Here is a 20,947-nt window from a genome sequence, read left to right on the forward strand (position 1 = left end):
GCGAATGCGGATGAGGTTATAGGCGCTCCTTAGATCCAGCTTGCTGAAGATGCGGAGCTCCTCCAAGGCCGCAGGGACCAGAGGAAGAGGATAGGTGAACTTCACCGTCTGGTCATTGAGGGCCATCCTTAACCACCGTCTGGTCAAGGATGCAGGGTCTCAGACCCCCTTCCTTCTTGCCCACGAAGAAGAAGCTCGACGCTGTGGTTGAGGTGAACGGGCGGATGAACCCCTGTTGCAAGGCTTCCTGAACGTACTCCTCCATAGCGGCTCTCTCCGGGATCGACAGTGGATAGACGTGTCCTTTAGGTAATTGGGCCCCATGCAGCAGGTCAATGGCACAGTCCCATGGCCGGTGAGGTGGAAGGTGAGTGGCAGCGAGCTTGCTGAACACGTCCTGGAACGCCTGGTATTTGGGAGGAGGAGGAGTGACAGGCATGAATCCGGGCTTTCCACCGAGGTGGAACAGACAGGGAGGTAATTCCCGACGGAGCTCGGGATAGGCAGATCTCGAAGGCACTCCTGTTTGCACTCCGCACTCCACTAGAGTATGTCTCCGGACTTCCAGGCGATGGTGGGTTGATGTTTGGCGAGCCAGGGGCGTCCCAGGACGATGTCCACGACGGCCTCCTCCAGCACCAGTAGAGAGATCCGTTCAGTGTGGAAACATCCAATCCATAGGGCGACTTCGGGTGTGCGGTGCCGCACCAGCCCCTTGCCCAGCGGCTTTCCTTGGACAGTGGTGATCTGGTAGGTCGTGGCATTTTTGCAGCGGGGAATTTGGAACCCGGCGAGACTACGGGAGGAGATGAAATTCCCCGAAGCTCCGGAGTCCACGAGGATTTTGACTGGAAAGGATTGGGTGTGATAAATTAGAAGAGCATTCATATGAGGCATGCAAGACACATCAGGAGTGATCTGGATAGTACTCACCGCTGGGCGTGATGAACGAATGGGACAGGTGCGGAGCTGGTGCTCCGGGGATCCACAATAGAGATATAGGCCACGGGTGAGTCTCCGAGATCGTTCCATGGACGAGAGGTGGTAGCTATCCGTGATCATGGGCTCTGGTGCTGGAGCGGAGAGGCTGGGTGAGGCAGCAGCAGCTGGTAGCAATTCTGTATGGCACGCGGTTAAGTGCTGGGAGATGCGAACCACCTTTTGGAGAACGCTGTCGAGCCCCATGGTGTCATCGTAGATGGCCATCCGTTGGCGTAAGCCCAGGTTGAGGCCGCGGCGGAAAACCGAGAGCAGGGCGGCCTCGTTCCAGCCGCTGCTAGCGGCGAGAGTGAGGAAGCGCAGCACATACCCGTGGATGGATAACTCGGCTTGCCGCAGTTGACAGAGTTCCTCATGCACTGTGACCTCCATGGTCAACTGACCGAATACCTCCCGGAAGTGTTTCACAAAGCCATCCAGCGAGTGAATCCACAGGCTCTGTGCATTCCACAAGGCTTCGGCCCACTGCAAGGCTCATCCAGATAGCAACGAGATAATGAACGACACCTTGGCCACTCGGTCACAAACAGGTGTGTTTGCATCTCCAGGTAGAGGGAACATTGCAGCAAAAACCCGCTGCACAGGGCTGCCTCACCCGAATAGCTTGCTGGCCGGGCCATAGGACAGGCGGGTGGGGAGGCGGTGACAGTCCGGATGGGTAAGGGTTCCGGTGAGGATGTGCTCCGAGAATCCATGAGTCCGTTTAATTTTGAGGGGCTGGTCTTCTGTCAGATCCGGGACAAAGAGGCAAACAGACAGGTTAACGTAAGTCGGGAAGTTTATTCAAAGGAACTTAGGAGGAGCTTCCAACAGAAAAGAGTCAACTGAGGAATAAATGGAAGCAGAGAACACAGTCTTATCTGGGTTTGACACTGAGGTCCTTCAGCCGCGAACTGAGGAATCCGAGGCGTGACAGGTAGATCGGGAGGCAAGGAACCCATAGAGAACAGCTTGTAACCTTGAGACCAGCCGACGAGTGACTGAGGTGAGTGAGTATTTGACTGGTGTGGTAAGTGGGTGCAGGTTTCCGTGATCAGTAATCAGGTGATTGTGAGCGGGTGTAGGAGGCTGATTCGGCTGGTGAGGCAGGTGTTTCCGTGACAGTGTATGTGTGTGTGTGTGTGTGTGAGACATAAGCAGCGCGCAACCGCTTGAATGAATGAACTGAATGAACGCAGAGAAGGCTTAACTCGAGTCCGCCTCTTCATTGTTAAACTGCAGTAAATGAACTTCAAGTTAACATCTGAGATTGTACAATAAGGTAGAAATTGAGCGTGTTCCTCATTTTTGTAATGCCTTGTATAAACAAGAATTGATGTCATTGCGTGTTCCAGTGCTTTTCAATCACTATACTCCCTGAATCTCAGTCACCGTTAGCTGGCTTCCAGCCAATCAGCGACCGCGGGAAACCCCCTGTTCTGCAAGGACCACAACAAAGGGAACCCCCATACAGGCAACACAAGCAAGTACCTCCAGATCCTAGCTGAACTGATGCATTTAATATAAATTTTAACCTCATTGAGGAACTCAATGCGAGGGTTAATTAAGTGATTGATGGTTGTTCAGATCTATGCAATTGCACATATTGCTGTAAACTTGGGATTTCACATTTTCATTCTCTTAAACTAATTATTTCCTCACTTTCTCTCTTTCTGCAACTTGTGTGAATGTGTGTGTTTATGTGTTAGATTAGTTTATATGTCTTAGATTTATCCAATAAAGCCTTATTTATATTGAAAAGAGAAGTATATTGTGTTTTGTGCTTACAAGTTAATGTCTTAAACTGCCGATCTTGTTACTGTGCTAATAAATAGTGTTTTCACTATACTTTGGATATTAATATCCATTGCAGAGTTGATGTTATACAGCTCGTTCAATGAATCGCTGGCCGTCTCAGTGATCAGCCGTAAAACAGTGATTCTGTCCAAATTCCCTTTAATTCTGGAGCTCCATTGCAACTCGCCGCTGGTGTCTCTTCTCCTGGCTTTTATGGCCAGAGGGAACGAGCTCCAGGTGCGCCACTCATCACGCACAGGTGTTGTGCTTCTGTGATCAGTGTGGCAGTGGCGTTTCCAGGGCGACGCTGATCTGGAACCGGGATACTCACCACATGCCCCGCCCCCCCAGGCATCGCCCTGGTCCTGTGGGGAAACATAATAACTTGGGTATTACGGGGGGGGGATTTTAGGTTACCTGTCAGACCTGCCCAACCGGACCGTACCTGGTTTCCGCGGGGGAGAGTTTCCTGCTGATATAGACCACTGGGTGTTCCTCTCCATCCCGGAGCTGGGAGAGGACTGCCCCTAAGCCGGTGCCGGAGGTGTCGGTATATAGGGTGAAGGGGCAGCTGAAGTCTGGGGCATGCTGGACCGGGGAAGACGTCAGGGCCGTTTTGAGGGTGAATAGCTAGTGAAAATGCGATTTTATACAACAGTTCAGTAAATAAGAATCTAATATTGTGTTTTTGCTCAATTTTGCCAACGAAAAATTATAAAGCCACGGCAGAACTGTTGTGCATCTGTGAGCAACATAGCAGTGTTTAGTTTCTGAATGAAACTTCCGTTTTGAACGAATCATGTGGATCAGTCATTCAAAGGAACCTTTGATAGACAGTGTGTTCCAAATGGGATATATCGCACTTTGGAGTGAAAACAATCATGGCCGCCATTTTGAAGGGTCATTCCAAACCGAAGTGCTCAAAACTGGCAACTTCAAAGGGCCCTTCGGAATGAAGGAATTCGAAGGGTACAACTGATGAACACTTCGGGCTCCCATGATCCTTTGCACAGGGAAGTTTGTCATATTTATGCGTATTTGGCAGAAATATATGGAATAATTTAGAACTACATGGCATATATTATGCATAGGCAAAATGTTTCCATTTAAAACCAATTGTTTATGATGTAAAATTAATTGGCCTTGGTGCGATAAACCAAAAATAAATAAACAAACTAACGTTAAACAAAAAAGGTGCAGCTTGCACAATCTACTCATCGTTCCGAGCATGTTTTTCTAGGGGCTGAGGTAAAAATTATTTCTATCTTAAGGCTTGCAATTCAGTTTAAATGCTAATATCTTGACCCACTGTTGAGCACACAGCTTGTGTTGTTTGTGTTTGTAAAGTAATTTAAATCAGTGCAGATGTTCAGTTTTCATGTTAAAGGTCATGAAAACAGGCATCTGGGGAAAACATTGGTGGTATTAACATATATAATGCTGGCTAGTTGATACCAAAAAAAAAAAAGGTCACAAATGTATTTAAGACATGAATATATTTCAGTTAAATAAATAAACCTGTCAGGAATCCAACAATCTCATATATCCACCACCCAACACAAAGCCTGAGTATGCTAGCTGAGGCCAGGCACATGAATGGAACCCATTCCTCCAGACAGTTACAAGACCAGCCTAATGGTGTGTGAACAATTACATTACCAAACTGCAAATTGTATTAACAAACACTGGCTGAAAGCACATACTTGCATGACACGGCCGATCAAGTGATGTCAACCCTCTTTATGTAGAAGAAGCTTTTACCTATAAATTTACTTTAATCTACTATATTTCAACTTTGTATTTGAGACAGCAGCATACAGAAAAAAGCAAGAAAGAAAAGAAAGAAAAGAATATCTATGCATGCATATAAAACAACTTGATCTGTCATGACTCATCAGAAACACTTTCACTCAGTTGAATCATCTTCATCTTCAAATCATCTTAAAGAGTCACACAGTAAACTACTAGCTGGTCAAATATTAAATAAAGTTGATCATACTGTGAATGGGAACGTAAAACTGTTACATATTGTTATTGGGCCAGTGTCTGGGACTTCACTGAAAAGGTAAAACTTAATACAACTTAAAAGTCAAGAAGCAAATACAGTAAATGGATTGATGATAGTCTGATTCATTATGTATTTTTTAATTAATAGTAAAAAACTGATAAGACACAAGGGCAGGGAAAAGTATAGGATGGAAACAGAAACGTGAGACACCTTCATTTAACGGTTATTCCTACACAAACTAATCTGCTGATCACAACAGTGTTACAGATTTACCTTCCCAATTGGCTTTATGCAGTAAATATCTAGACATAGATAGTACTGGGAAATTGTGTTTGCTGTAGAAGAGCCTCTAAATACAAAGTGAAATTACAAAAAATAAAGTTGCAATGTGTGGGAAAATAAGTGCAATTATTAATTTTGCAATGATTAACTTCATGCCTTGACCTTTGTGTGGTGTTCAATGTCATTTGAGACCTCAAATGATGTTTACTTTAAATATATATATATATATATATATATATGTGTGTTAATTAAAAAAAGTGTTCCCCTCATCTACAGTAAATGGCATATTTTCTCACACGTACTATACACAAAACAAACACATAAATGGGAAGGTTATCTGGTTGTATGTTAGTGTGGGAAAAAAAAGGTCACTCTGATGATGTTTGTGGTCATTTTTGACCTCACACAGGAAATCAGCTACAACCCAAAACATACTTGCACAGAAATGAAGTGGCAACACTATACTAAATTTAAAATGTGGAATACTTATGCTGTCACAGACACAAATTGCTCTCATTACATAATTTGTCAAACAAGCTACCATGCAGAACACACATAGAAATAAAGGAATGACACCATAACACATCCAACAATCCAACAAGCAAGCACACAAAAATACACACACATACAGTGGGTACGGAAAGTATTCAGACCCCCTTAAAATTTTCACTCTTTCTTATATTGCAGCCATTTGCTAAAATCATTTAAGTTTATTACTGCTGAAATTTAGCAACTGTATTAAAGTTCTTCAGTTAAGAGCAGTGAGTTATTTTTCTCTTTGTGTTTTATTTTATTAACATTAAAGGAATAGTTCACCCAAAAATAAAAAATTGTGTCATCATATACTCACTCTCTAGTTGTTTTAAACCTGAATGAGTTTCTTTCTTCTGTTGAACATAAAAAAGTTATTTTGAAGAATGTGGGAAACTAAACGGTTGCTGGTCCCCAGTGACTTTAATCTTTTTTTCCTACTATTAAAGTCAGTGGGGACCAGCAACTGTTTGGTTACCCACATTCTTCAAAATATCTTCTTTTGTGTTCAGCACAAGAATAAATAAAAAATAATACATGTTTGGTACAACATGACTGAGTAAATAATGACATAATTTAAATTTTTAATTTTAATGCAAAATTAAAAAAAAAAAAATAGTATATGCTTTACAATTTTGGTACATTAAGCCACTTTAAGCATTTTAGAAAGTCCCCTGTTCAGGTTCTGCTAATTCACAAGCCTATAGTGAGAGTGAGAGTCGTGCTCGCAAAGAAGGTAATGTTAACTATTAAACCAACAAAATCAAAGCTTTCAGTGACATTAACAGATTTATTATTTGGCGTCTTATCCGCGACCTCCTTCCCTTGGTGTTTTTACACATAGAAAAGGTGAAAAAACATATTGCATTGTCCAGTTTTCTCTCAGAATGATGATCTGAGTTACTATTGCCATTCTCGATGCAGCGTGAATGACATACAATGGTGACATTTTTCACAATCACGACAAACAATCAAATACTGCCCTAAACTCAATTGCAGAAAGGCAGCGCTATCCTGAAAGTATGGCGGATAAACAAAGCAGTTTCCCAGAACTCAACGCGGCGTTACGTCACATTCTCATTCTTTATTATTTACAAAAGTATTCAGAAATTATTCGAAATTAAGGGGAAAAAAATGAATATAAACGAATACAAAAATATAACCAATAATAATTGGCTAATAATAATAATAATACTATACACATATTATGGGAAAAAGACGATCAGTAAAGGACTTACAAAACAGTAGGATGGATAAAAATGTTTTTATATTTTATATTATGCACTTTATGTAACATTTATTCATGATAAACTTCATTTGAATGCTGGCTATCGCACGTAATACAGTCCGGTAGCCAAGGCTATGGTTAATATAATAATTTAATAATGTTATAATTTCTATAATAAATAATATAATAATTTCTTAATCCAAAATAAAATATTAATGAATCCATCTCTGATAATCCCAGGTTGCTATGGTCACACGCACACATACACATAATATCAAACATCCACACCAATGTTTTACCAACTTCTAGTTAGCAAAAGCAAGAGGTGGGAGTAAGTCACACATGTGCAAGTCACAAGTAAGTCTCAAATCTTAACCTTCAAGTCTCAAGCAAGTCCAAGACCATTTTTTTGTGAGAATCAAGCAAATCACTGTCAAGTCATACAAATGTTTGTTGATTTGACTGAATTGATATATTAAAATAACTTAAAACTACAGTAGTTATGGACTATGGGAGTTTTATTTGCAACAAAAACAAATTGCAATATGCATTTCTACTCAAAAGGTGTCCACATACAGCTGAGTTGTTAATACAATTAAAATCTAAAAATAAATAAATAAAAATGAAAACCACATAGCCTAAAAATGTAAATGTAACTGAAATTAGTCCAACATAAAAGCATGAAAAGTATTTAGGTACAGCTGTTTCAATATGCCTCAAACATTGCAGAAGACCATGAAAACGTATTAAACAATTCAAGTGTAATGGTTTCTATGCCACCAAATGGCATTCTTCAAACAGGCATCACCTTTATGGGACATGAACACATCCTTAAGTTAGATCCTTCCTTTTTAACAAAAGAAAAGAACAAAAAAAATATTAATAACTAAATCACACAAACCTTGCACCTGTTTATAATGTACATTATTAATCTGTGTGTGTGTGTGTGAGTGAGTGAGTGAGTGAGTGAGTGAGTGAGTGAGTGAGTGAGTGAGTGAGTGAGTGAGTGAGTGAGTGAGTGAGTGAGTGAGTGAGTGAGTGAGTGAGTGAGTGAGTGAGTGAGTGAGTGAGTGAGTGAGTGAGTGAGTGAGTGAGTGAGTGAGTGAGTGAGATTAAACAATTCAAGTGTAATGGTTTCTATGCCACCAAATGGCATTCTTCAAACAGGCATCACCTTTATGGGACATGAACACATCCTTAAGTTAGATCCTTCCTTTTTAACAAAAGAAAAGAACAAAAAAAATATTAATAACTAAATCACACAAACCTTGCACCTGTTTATAATGTACATTATTAATCTGTGTGTGTGTGTGTGAGTGAGTGAGTGAGTGAGTGAGTGAGTGAGTGAGTGAGAGAGAGAGGTGATTTATTAATATTCAGTGTTGGGGGTAACGCATTACAAGTAACGTGTTACGTAATCAGATTACTTTTTTCAAGTAACTATAAAGTAACGCATCACTTTTTAATTTACAAGAGAATATCTGAGTTACTTTTTCAAATAAGTAACGCAAGTTACTTTTTTTTCCCCAGTTTATTGATTGACAGGTCTCCTGTCCCCATGTTGAGAGAAACCGGCAATAATTAAATGTTAAACAACACAAATATCCTTTATGTATTTAATCCCATTCTATTAACCAATGTCTTTGCTTCTGACCTTCGATGATCCAGTTCAACCATTCTAATAAGCAAAAATTACTCTAGACAAACATTTGTGTCTTTTTTTATTGCTGAAGTGTGTGACATTTTTTCTTCTGCATTCTACGGTATGGACGTAAATTTACTTTCCCTTCAGCCTGAGGCTTATTCATTTCACTTTTGGTGTGAAAAGGCTTTTATATTTGCCAAAAATATAACTTTTTTATTTTAAAAACAAACAAGCAAGCCCTCTCCAGATTTAAAAAGTAACGCAAAAGTAACGTAACACATTACTTTCCATAAAAAGTAACTAAGTAATGTAATTAGTTACTTTTTTATGGAGTAACGCAATATTATAATGCATTACTTTTAAAAGTAACTTTCTCCAACACTGTTAATATTTGTGAGTGTATGTGTGTGCGCGTGTATGAGTGAAAGTGTATTGTTTGTTTGCATGTGCATGGTTGTGCTTGCGAGTTTGAAGCTTTTTTTAGTTTTGTTTGTGTATGATTGGTTTGGCTCGCAAGTCTGTATGATTTTTTTTCTTTGTGCGTGTGTGAGTGAGTGAGTGAGTGAGTGAGTGAGAGATTTATTAATATTTGTGAGTGAATGTGTGTGCGCGTGTATGAGTGAAAGTGTATTGTTTGTTTCCATGTGCATGGTTGTGCTTGCAAGTTTGAGTTTTGGTTGTGCTTGCGAGTTTGAAGCTTTTTTTTGTTTTGTTTGTGTATGATTGGTTTGGCTCGCAAGTCTGTATGATTTTTTTTCTTTGTGCGTGTGTGAGTGAGTGAGTGAGTGAGTGAGTGAGTGAGAGATTTATTAATATTTGTGAGTGAATGTGTGTGCGCGTGTATGAGTGAAAGTGTATTGTTTGTTTCCATGTGCATGGTTGTGCTTGCAAGTTTGAGTTTTTGTTTTGTTTTGTTTGTTTGTGTATGCACGGTTGGGTTCGCAAGTCTGTATGATTTTTTTTTTGTTTGTGTGTGAATGTGTGAGTGTAACTGTATTTGTGTGTGTGTGTGTGTGTGTGTGAGAGTGAGTGAGTGAGTGAGTGAGAGGTGATTTGAGTGAGTGTGATTTATTAATATTTGTGAGTGAATATAAGTGAAAGTGTATTGTTTGTTTGTATGTGCATGGTTGTGCTTGCAAGTTTGAGTTTTGTTGTTGTTTTGTTTGTTTGTGTATGCATGGTTGGGTTTGCAAGTCTGTATGATTTTTTTTTCTCTTTCTTTCTGTGTGTGTGTGTGTGTATGTTTGCGTATACAATATATTTATGTGCATCCCCATAAACTAACCATAAGCTTTTCTCTCAAAGTCTAACACTGAAGACCAATTATTAGATACTGTACACATGCATATACTAAATGCTATTGCCAAAAAAAATGCTGACATTTCCTTATAAAGGGTGAATAACCATTTACAATGCATTGCACTTGCAAAAAATTTAATTTGATAGTGTTCACAAACTGTATATTAATGCAGTCAAATTCTCAATAAAACAGTTTTCACTGGTATATTTTTCGGTTTCTGTTGTAAGACATAATGAATATCAAATAGAGACTCTTTTGGAAAAAAGTCACTAAAGGGGTCTGAAAAGTCGTTAAAACTAGCGACAAAGTCACTAAGTTGGCAACACTGTGTCCACACTCTTACGTTAGCTCTCTCTGCTTGCCTGCTGCGTCACTTGGTTAGGTTGCGGTGCGTTCAAAAACAAACACACATTTATTGAACGAAAGACAAGTTATTTCAAGTCATTTAACTCAAGTCTGAGTCAAGTCTCAAGTCATAAATATGAAGTCAAAGTCAAGCCTTTAATGAATATTTGTCAAACAAGTCTCAAGTCTGACTTGAGTCAAGTCATGTGATTAGAGTCCCCCACCTCTGGCAAAAGCTAATCCAAGACCATGATCCAATCTTTATTCCACTTTAATTTTATAAAAAATGCCTCTAATTAAAGTCAAATTAAGATGTTCATGAAATTTTATGACTTATAAATAATATTAAATGAGTGTTTGTTGTGCATCAAAATAGATCATGCATTTGTATCAATAAATCATCATTGTGTATCATCCAGGTACACAGTGCAACACATGGTCAAAGAAGAGATGACAGAACAACATCAGTGTAGGTTGCAAAATGTTTATTAGGCCACTGATATGGTGGTGGATGTTATTTCATTCATTGCCAGAGGATGACAGTTTTAAAACTTAAAAGGTAACAGAAGAGCATAGCAATAAATAATTGAAATGGTAGTTGGTGCACATGTATCTACGCTACTATTGTAAATAAGTGTAGATGTAATCATCCAGGTGTTCTGGGATTTTTGGTTTCACTGGCAAATGGAACCTTAAACCTTGTGATAATCTTCATTTGTAAACTACAAATGAAGAGCACATCGAACTGAAAACAATGTATACAGCTAACTGAGGTTTGCTATACTTTATCCCAACATTACACAAAGAATGCAATCATTCAGTCAGTGATAGTGTTGTGCCCATTTTGACCCTCTGTCAATACTAGGGGGTAATAATCTGGCAGGGGGTCAGAATTTGGCACAACAACGGCTCCACGAAAGTTTGTGTGAACCAAAATGTGCACTGCAAACTAATAAAAATATTATAAACTTATGAAATGATGAACATATGTAGTTTAGCAACACTGAAAATATATTTACCTCTTTTGAAATATCCCATTAAATCGTCTCATTCCCTAAAAGTGGCAGTTTTAACAAGCTATAAAAAATTATCTGTGGAATATTTTGAGCTAAAACTTCACACACACTCTGGGAACATCAGAGACTTATTTTACATCTTGTAAAAAGGGGCATAATAGGCCACCTTTAATAATCTGGCATAATTGCAAAAACGTTGCAAAGGAGGGAACGTCCTAAAGGAGGGAATGGAGACATCACGTCGGATGAGCGACGAGTTGGGATCTCGCTTAGAGAGACCAATCTACTTCGAGTGTAAACTAAACGAGCCAATGCACATTGGCATGCGATTATTGCAGCGCATATTCAGGTTTTCGCTGAGGAGCCGAGCCGGTGGTACAGGAACTGTGGCGACAGGACGTGACGTCTCCGTTCCCTCCTTCAGGGAACGAGGGTTACCATACGTAACCGAGATGTTCCCTTCGAATTGGGATCCCTAACAAAGGGCCATAGGTACTGCCCCTTTCAGTGTCCAGTGGAAGCCACCTGCACCCCTACTTTTTGGCGTAGGCCAGGCCTTACCACAAGAGGACCAGCTTACTGCTTGCTATGGCACTACCCAATCAGTAAGACTGGATAACACTGGGAAAACGTACCCGTTCCACTTGGGACAGGGACGTTGCGGAAGCTCCAACCTTCCCAAAGGAGGTTTCGGAAGCAAATACACATATGAACATTCCTTATTTGCATATGGAAGATTGGAGGTGATTGTAAACCTCTTGGAATGGCTGGCATGGATGATGAAGAACAAAGACTGTAGAAAAACACAACCAAAAAACCCAATCCACAGACCTAACAATAAAAAGGTAAGATGAGAGGAGGACGATGGAGGTATTCAGCATGGTAATGTGGTTTATTGGCTCAGTTACAATACTTACAGCAATAGTTTACAGCGTTAAATAGCTGTCACTACAAAAAGCACCAGAACCTAAGGAAACCTGTTATCTACACTAAAAATAACGTTCCCTTTCATGGGAACTTCGAACTGCGTCCTCTAGGGGTCGCTATGGGAAACGCCTCGTCGTGACCCGTGTCTGAAGCATACATTGAAAAAACACCAACTCGTTGGCCATGACATCACTACCGGTGCGACTACAGTGTAAACAGGCGCCGGGACTCATTCTCTTCTTCGTCTTCATTGACTGTTTTGTTTGTATTTTTCTTGCCGAGGCATCGAGCGGGAGGTATAGGTGGCATTACGAGAACCTTCCTGTGTAAATGCTGTCTCGGGCAGTGCTCCCCTCACCTTTGAGGGTTTAAACTAAACGAGCCAATGCACATTGGCATGCGATTATTGCAGCGCATATTCAGGTTTTCGCTGAGGAGCCGAGCCGGTGGTACAGGAACTGTGGCGACAGGACGTGACGTCTCCGTTCCCTCCTTCAGGGAACGAGGGTTACCATACGTAACCGAGATGTTCCCTTCGAATTGGGATCCCTAACAAAGGGCCATAGGTACTGCCCCTTTCAGTGTCCAGTGGAAGCCACCTGCACCCCTACTTTTTGGCGTAGGCCAGGCCTTACCACAAGAGGACCAGCTTACTGCTTGCTATGGCACTACCCAATCAGTAAGACTGGATAACACTGGGAAAACGTACCCGTTCCACTTGGGACAGGGACGTTGCGGAAGCTCCAACCTTCCCAAAGGAGGTTTCGGAAGCAAATACACATATGAACATTCCTTATTTGCATATGGAAGATTGGAGGTGATTGTAAACCTCTTGGAATGGCTGGCATGGATGATGAAGAACAAAGACTGTAGAAAAACACAACCAAAAAACCCAATCCACAGACCTAACAATAAAAAGGTAAGATGAGAGGAGGACGATGGAGGTATTCAGCATGGTAATGTGGTTTATTGGCTCAGTTACAATACTTAGAGCAATAGTTTACAGCGTTAAATAGCTGTCACTACAAAAAGCACCAGAACCTAAGGAAACCTGTTATCTACACTAAAAATAACGTTCCCTTTCATGGGAACTTCGAACTGCGTCCTCTAGGGGTCGCTATGGGAAACGCCTCGTCGTGACCCGTGTCTGAAGCATACATTGAAAAAACACCAACTCGTTGGCCATGACATCACTACCGGTGCGACTACAGTGTAAACAGGCGCCGGGACTCATTCTCTTCTTCGTCTTCATTGACTGTTTTGTTTGTATTTTTCTTGCCGAGGCATCGAGCGGGAGGTATAGGTGGCATTACGAGAACCTTCCTGTGTAAATGCTGTCTCGGGCAGTGCTCCCCTCACCTTTGAGGGTTGTATTTGAGCTTGCCTCTCCTGTTTGGCCCAGTACTTCCGGGTATCTGTAAGCAGATGCTCGGAAAACTCTAAAGTCCAAATACCATGGTAAGTGCACACGTTAAGGTTTGCGCACTTTTCTACAAATCCACATAGCTGGTAAGTGTGCACGTTACGCTTTGCGCACTTTCTAAAATCCACATAGCTGGTAAGTGTGCACGTTATGCTTTGCCCACTTTTCTAAAATCCACATAAGTGATAAGTGTGCACGTTATGCTTTGCCCACTTTTCTAAAATCCTGTATGGTAAGAGCTACGCGCAAAGACTTCGTGCTCTTTTTGAGTGGTTTAAAACCCCGGTTCCGCCTTGGGCACCACTCCTCCTATGTATCCTCTGGATACCTACTTTAACAGGGTGTTGCTACTAGGGGTCTGTTGAGACAGTTCCTTCAGCACATACAAAGAGAAACGTTCGGTAGCCCCTGTGTGACAGGCCAAGACTAGTATGATTCTAGGTTCTTGGTCGTATTCCCTTAAAGGTGAATACGACCAAGTATTCCTGATTCCAAGCCTTGAGCTCTACCCCGGGCCCAGGAGTCTGACCCTAACAGGTAAGTATTTTGGGGTATGTAGCCTAGGCCTTTGGCCATAGGGAATAACGTCACTGACAGCCGTCTAACGTCCCAGGGGCGACTCCTATAGCAATATGGTAGAGTTGGTACTTAGTGCTCGCCATGGTTCTGGCATGCACTCCCCTCAGCATGGTGGCATGGGTATACCATTCCCCATAGCGACCCCTAGAGGACGCAGTTCGAAGCTCCCATGAAAGGGAACGTCTCAGGTTACTTATGTAACCATAGTTCCCTGAGTAAGGAACGAGACACTGCGTCCTCTAGGTTTCTTGCCATGCTGTGGATGCAAGCTTCAGACGAAGAAGTGAATGATCTGTGCTCCCGGCGCCTGTTTATACTATAGTCGCACCAGTAGTGACGTCATGGCTGTCGTCGGCCAACGAGTTGGTGCTTTTTCAATGTATGCTTCAGACACGGGTCACGACGAGGCGTTCCCCATAGCGACCCCTGGAGGACGCAGTATCTCGTTCTCTGCTCAGGGAACCATGGTTACATAAGTAACCTGAGACATTTTTTACTGGCATCTATGGTTCCATGAAGAACCTTTAACATCCATGGAATCTTTCTATCACACAAAAGCCATAGAGAAAAAGTTTCTTCTGATTGTTAAAATGTTCTTCGCACTAAAAAAAAAAAGAAGTTATTTTAAGAACTGTTCACAGAAAGGTTCTTTGGGGCAATCCAAACGGTTCTTCTATGACATCGCTGAAAAACACCCCTTTTTTAACCTTTATTTTTAAGAGAATACTGTAGCGTCTGGACCAATCAAGCACACAATATATATTTTGTTAGCTAGATTTAACAAATACTCTGTAACACCCCTCAGTCAACAAGCCATATGAGGACCTATGGACCCTTCCCCCCGAAAGGCGTAACACCCCCGGACCATGGTAACTATGGCAACCCCGACACCAGATACGTTTACGACCTCATGGAATGTGACCAGGGAAAATGTCCCATAGCAAGAGGCAAATGCACAGTAGAAATGGACTTTTCTACTAATTAATTCATAGGAAAACCTTTCTTTGAATGAACAGTGTATCCTTCAGGTCATGGTGTATGTTGTCTTTCTTTCATCGACCGACTTCTGCAAGGATCACTGGGACTTTCAGATTGCATCAAGCCTTTCTTTCAGACAAGTATCCAAACTTTCTTGCAAGTATCCAAACTTAGTCTTATTAATTGATACATTAGGTATCATTTTCACCTTGTTACAAAGGTGTGTTTGAACTAAGAATCAGATTTTTCCCTCAGGTGTGAATCTGCTGAATATGCAAATGGTTCCATAATTTCATTCCTTATTTCTCTTCTCTGTACTGAGTTAAGCTTTAACCCTTTCCTATACCAACTGTATGCGTGTGTGTGTGTGTATGTTAGACCAGTTTATGTGTTTATGTAGGATGTTAGACCAGTTTATGTAGTATGTTAGACTAGTTTAAGTGTTTATGTAGTTAATAAAACCTTACTTGTGTCACACTTGACGTGGTTCATTGTTTGCTCATAACTGGAGTCACTTAATCATGCAGATTTATGCTACAAGCTTTTGTAAAATTGTACAGTAAGGACGTTATTTCCCTTAACTAGGAAATTAATGTTCTTAGAATTGACCCAGTTGACCCTGAGCTAAATATCTACAGTGGATCTAATATATTCATAATTAATTATAACTAGTTATGATTAATTATTCATATTTCCCATGAGCTGATTCGTTACAGTACCTACTACAGTATGGAAAAGGCATCACATTAAAATAAATAAATAAATAAATGTCTCTTTTGTTATTCCACTTTAGAAAGCAAATCATAGGGCCAGCATACATTCTTAAAAATTACAGCTATTTCCAGTTAGTGTTGTCAAAACTACCGAGCACTTACACAAATACACACAGGAGCGTTTGAAAGCCAAATATAATATAAGTGAATCTGACAGACTCTGCTTTCAAACGCTCCCGTGTGGAGTCCTAAGCGCTGGGTGAAGTGCTTGAAGAGATGCTCATTGTAGCCAATCACAGACATATCTGTTCAGCATGTGAACACAATGGGCAATCAGAGCTGTTTGAGAATCCAGAAATGCTGGTATCATCACATTTTCAAAATTTCAGTGTTTCCTTTCCAGTCCATGTATCTCCAAACAAACAAAACAAATAAATAAAAGATGGCAAGACCATTTTTCAAGCATTCACACTTTGTTTAAAGAACATTAATAAACTTACCGAAGTGGCATCGAATAGATGAACAAATCCATACATGACCATGCATGACCTCTGATACTCTGAGGACAATTTCCCTGCAAGACAGTTATAGAGCCCATAATGCTCTTCTCCATCATTTAATGAAAAACAGTGACACAATCAACAAAAACTGTATACAACATAATTTCAACATTGTCACATTTAAAATAAAAACCTTATGAGATAATAAGATTACCATGTGTGCAAGAGCCGTTTATGTTATTTGTTTATTTATATAGATGTGAAATAAGTAATTGTGTGGATTAAGTAATTATTAAATAATTGTACTTTAATGTTTCATATAAATATTGAAAATGATGCAGATGTAATTTCCGGCAAGAACTGAATTTGTGTCATGCAAGAATGGAGCGATACAGTTTTTTGACCGTGTAACATTTCCAGTTATTTTTTGTTATTAAACTTTGTTTAAGAAGAAATTACTGGACTGTCCGATGTTATTCGCGTTCAATAAATGCTCACACAACAAAAAGAAGCAACAAAAATCAGAAATTAGATGGATTGCTATCATGATGTGGACTACTATGTACTGTTCAACAGTAACTCTCTCTGGTAACTGACTCATCTGTGCTAAAGATGTATCCAATAACGTTGTTAGTACCTCCAATTATGGTTGCAATCACACAGGACACAAGTACTAGAGTAGCAAGAGAAATTAAACAGAAATCAGAAATTAGATGGATTGCTATCATGATGTGGACTACTATGTACTGTTCAACAGTAACTCTCTCTGGTAACTGACTCATCTGTGCTAAAGATGTATCCAATAACGTTGTTAGTACCTCCAATTATGGTTGCAATCACACAGGACACAAGTACTAGAGTAGCAAGATAAATTAATCAGGTATTGAAAGAAAATGACTGTAAACTGTCCACATGAGTTACAATAATATTAATATTTTATGTTTCATTTCAACAACAATTGATGATGCATGTTGTATTTGATATTCCACGTCCTGATAAAATACAGGTTTCCAAATGTTTAGACATATTCAGCATCATTTAAAGCTGTTGAAATGACCACTTACAGGCTAAAGGTACTTTGGCAGACAGCTTGGCTTGTTCTGTTTCCGGCTCTGAGTGCATTTCCCACCCTCACACCGGCTGCCACTGCAAATCCCAGTGGAAACTGAATGACAAGGAGGAAACAATGACTTGGTGACCAATGGAGAACTGGGCTACCTTTTAACAGTCATTACAATGTCAAAACATCTCTGTATTAAAAAAAAAATCTGTGTAAATATATTTTTAAATGTCATTTATTTCTGTGATGGCGAAGCTGAATTTTCAGCAGCCATTAGCTCCAGTCTTGTCACATGATGCTTAAAAAATCTAATATGCTGATTTGCTCATCAAGAAACATTTATTATTATTAGTGTTGAATGCACAGTTGTGCTGTTTATTTATTTATTTTTCGTGGAAACTGTGGTACATGATTTTTGTTTAGGAATTATTTAGGGATACACCAAGGGGGGGGGGGGGGGGGCGCTCTGGAGGCCTCTATGAGCAGGGTTACCGGACAGAAGGCCTCCAGGGCGGCTCCCGTTCTGGGATCCATGGCGGATAAGGGAGTCATGGTGGACCTGGCAGCTCTGGGCGCCATGGCGGATCTGGCAGTTTGGGGCGCCATGGCATAGCAGGTGACTCGGGAGGCCATGGCGGAGCAGGGAGTTCAGGAGGCCATGGCAAAGCAGCCTTCGAGGCCGCGGCCCCAGCCCCAGCCCGTGTGGTGGTTTAGGTGTGGTAGGGTTGAAGGGGGGCGGGGGGGGGGGGGGGGGGGGGGGGGGGGGACACCAATATTTATCAAATATGTTAAATATTGTTATGAAATGAAAGAAAATCAATTAAATAAATACTCAGATATTTTACAAACCTGGAAGGAATCCACCAATCTCATATGTCCATCACTCCGCACAAAGCATAAGCATGCTGGGAAGAGCCAAGCAAAATTCCTGCAGACAGTCATGAGACCAGCCTAATGGTGTGTGTTTGAGGCAGACAGAAATATCAGCAGGACACATGGGAAAAAAAACACTTAAATAACAGACTACTTTACAACAAACTGAATTTGAACCATTTTAATCCAATTATTCATGTCAATTTTTTTTACATGGTTTATTAATGACACCCATGTGAATATGAGGAAACTAGTCTAGTAGAATGTTCATTAAAATTAGTAAATACAAACTAGTGTGCTGTCAACATTTTTTCCAAGATGCAGCATTAGGAAACAGAAATTAAAAGGAGAAACTCACCACCCCAGGTGGCTTTATGCAGGCCCATACATTGGATGTACAAATAGAGAATCACTACCAAGGAATACTGGGAAATTGCATTTGCAGCAGCAGATCCTCTGTGAACACATCAGGTTATCATTCAAATATGAGAATGAAGAAAACATGGTCTCTAAATATAAGATATACAGAATCTTGACAGCTTCTTATGCTACACCAAGATCAAGCAGATGAAGGAAGATGTAGTTTATTAAAGCATTGAGGACATTTCTTGCTGCTCCTGTGATGACCTGAGGTCAAATAATACCCTAAACAAACATACAACGATAAACAGAACATAAGGATCACAGCAATATACAGTACTCAAACAGCAGAGCATAGCACTAACAACACCAAAGTCATAAGTTTGATTACCAAGGAAGGCATAAACTCATTCAAAGTATTATACTTAAATGCAATGCAGTGTAAGTCACTTTGAATAAAACCATGGTCAAATACATAAATGGAAAAACTTCAACAAAATGGAGGATATCTGATTTTGAAGATACAAGCCCTGCAACTGATACATAAAGGCAGCCTGTAGGTTAATAAATACATAAATAAATAAATGTTGTTGGAAACAGGCAGGACAACTGAACTAAGCAAGCAAGCAAGTAAATTAATTAATAAATAAGTTTGTCATTATTTACTAATTCTCATGAAATTCAAAAACTTTTTCTTTCAGAAAATAGATATTTTTCCTCAAAACACAAAATATTCTGGCAACTGTGAAGCTCCAAAAAAGGTTTAAAAGAACCGCAAAACTACCACAAAAGCTGTTAATGTGACCTGTGTGAAATATTCTTGTAAAGTCTTATAAAGTGAAAATCAAGCTTTGTGTGAGGAAGAGTGAAATTTAAAGAGTTGAAAATCATATAGGTTTGGAGTAGCATGAGCTTAGATGATTACTTTACATTTACAGTTTTATGGTGAACTGGTAAATAGAATATTAATGTTTAAAATAAAAAAAATGTTCAATAGAGTAATATGCAATGATGATAAAAAAAAGTGAAAAGTGATTGTTTTAAATACTAAAGATGGCGGTACGTCACTGTCTTAATGCATGAGTCATCGAGTCATTTGTTCATTCAGTAACTAAGCAAGTGGCTGTATTTATAAATGAATCATTGAATCAATGACTTTCGCGAACGATTCGTTCAGCATTTTTTTCGCGTACCCCAGGTTGGGAACCACTGGTCTACATTAAATATTTAGCTAACAACAGTCTGTTACCTAGCAACAGTGTATGTTAACGTTAGCTCAGTCAACGTAGGCTAACATTAACAGGTGTAGACAGAAAATATGATTATTCTGACCTGAGCTAATTTACTGAATCAACCAACTCACATCTCCTTTCTTTCTTTTCATCCATGATGACATTAAAGTCATCTGTTGCTGCTTCTGGCGTTTCATCGCTGACTGTGCAGCAACCGCGATACCTGCTCATTAGAACTTTCAGTGAGATATTTTTAGAGTGGACTTGGACGCGCGCGTCTGTGCCCTGCTCGGTCCAGCTCCTCCGTGGCGATGACGGCGTGCGGTTAAAAAAAAGCATAACAAACGTGATTTTGAAAAGTCGAAATTACGCCCCTGCATATACATATCAGCACTGAATTGAGTTTTTGAAATCATTTTATATATAAACGTTTCGGCTGATCAAAGTTCTTCTAAAAAGGTGCCGTGTGAATAAAATACTAAATTATTCATTTACTTTTGACACTGTCAATATTCACACAACCACTGGCCCAGCCAGTTTTAGCAGCTCTATAATTTCTTTATAATTTACTGGTAACTTCTTAGTTTTCTTCAACATTCACAAACAATCTGTGAATTTGACTGAACATCATGACTTATCTCCTGTTTTGGGTATACATTTATCTGGGTTTCTGCGTTAATACTGTCCATTTCCAATTTTGGATCCAGTCCCCTGTGACAACAAAGCACTAACTTTTACTTGGTTAACCATAAAACAAATACATCTGCATATATATTCAAATAAAATACATACCTTAAAGGTCTGCTACAGGGAGTCTTTTCAAAAGAAACACTTTGAAACCGGTCGATCAGAAGTTTCTTCCTGTTGTAGTACACAATGTTAGTACGGTATATAAACAGCAGTCAGTGCAGGTTTCATTAAAGGGACACCAACATCATCCTGAAGAACCCCAAATAACATCCATCTAACACTGAAAGTTCCCTCTGTGCTCAGACCAGGTCATCATGTGATGCTGATAGCTGTGTGAGCTGGTCGTTACATTTGCTTTATGAAAACCTTGTGATATAAGATAAATTTGACTGCAGGACTTTTTTCTAGGATGCCTTTCTCTAGAAATACATCTAGAGATTAAACACTTACACATAAGAAATGAAGGAAAGTTATATTGGTAG

The 20,947-nt window shown here is 40.1% G+C and overlaps 1 pseudogene; it reads right to left on the reverse strand.

Annotated features, from left to right (window-relative positions):
- LOC107588776 (multidrug and toxin extrusion protein 1-like) overlaps positions 1-17,362 on the reverse strand; it is a 37,528-nt pseudogene extending 20,166 nt beyond the window's left edge.
- Between the last annotated feature and the right edge of the window lie 3,585 nt (positions 17,363-20,947).

The sequence above is a fragment of the Sinocyclocheilus grahami genome, unplaced genomic scaffold, assembly GCF_001515645.1.
Source record: "Sinocyclocheilus grahami isolate Dianchi unplaced genomic scaffold, SAMN03320097.WGS_v1.1 scaffold107.1, whole genome shotgun sequence".
In the NCBI taxonomy this organism is placed as follows: Eukaryota; Metazoa; Chordata; class Actinopteri; order Cypriniformes; family Cyprinidae; genus Sinocyclocheilus; species Sinocyclocheilus grahami.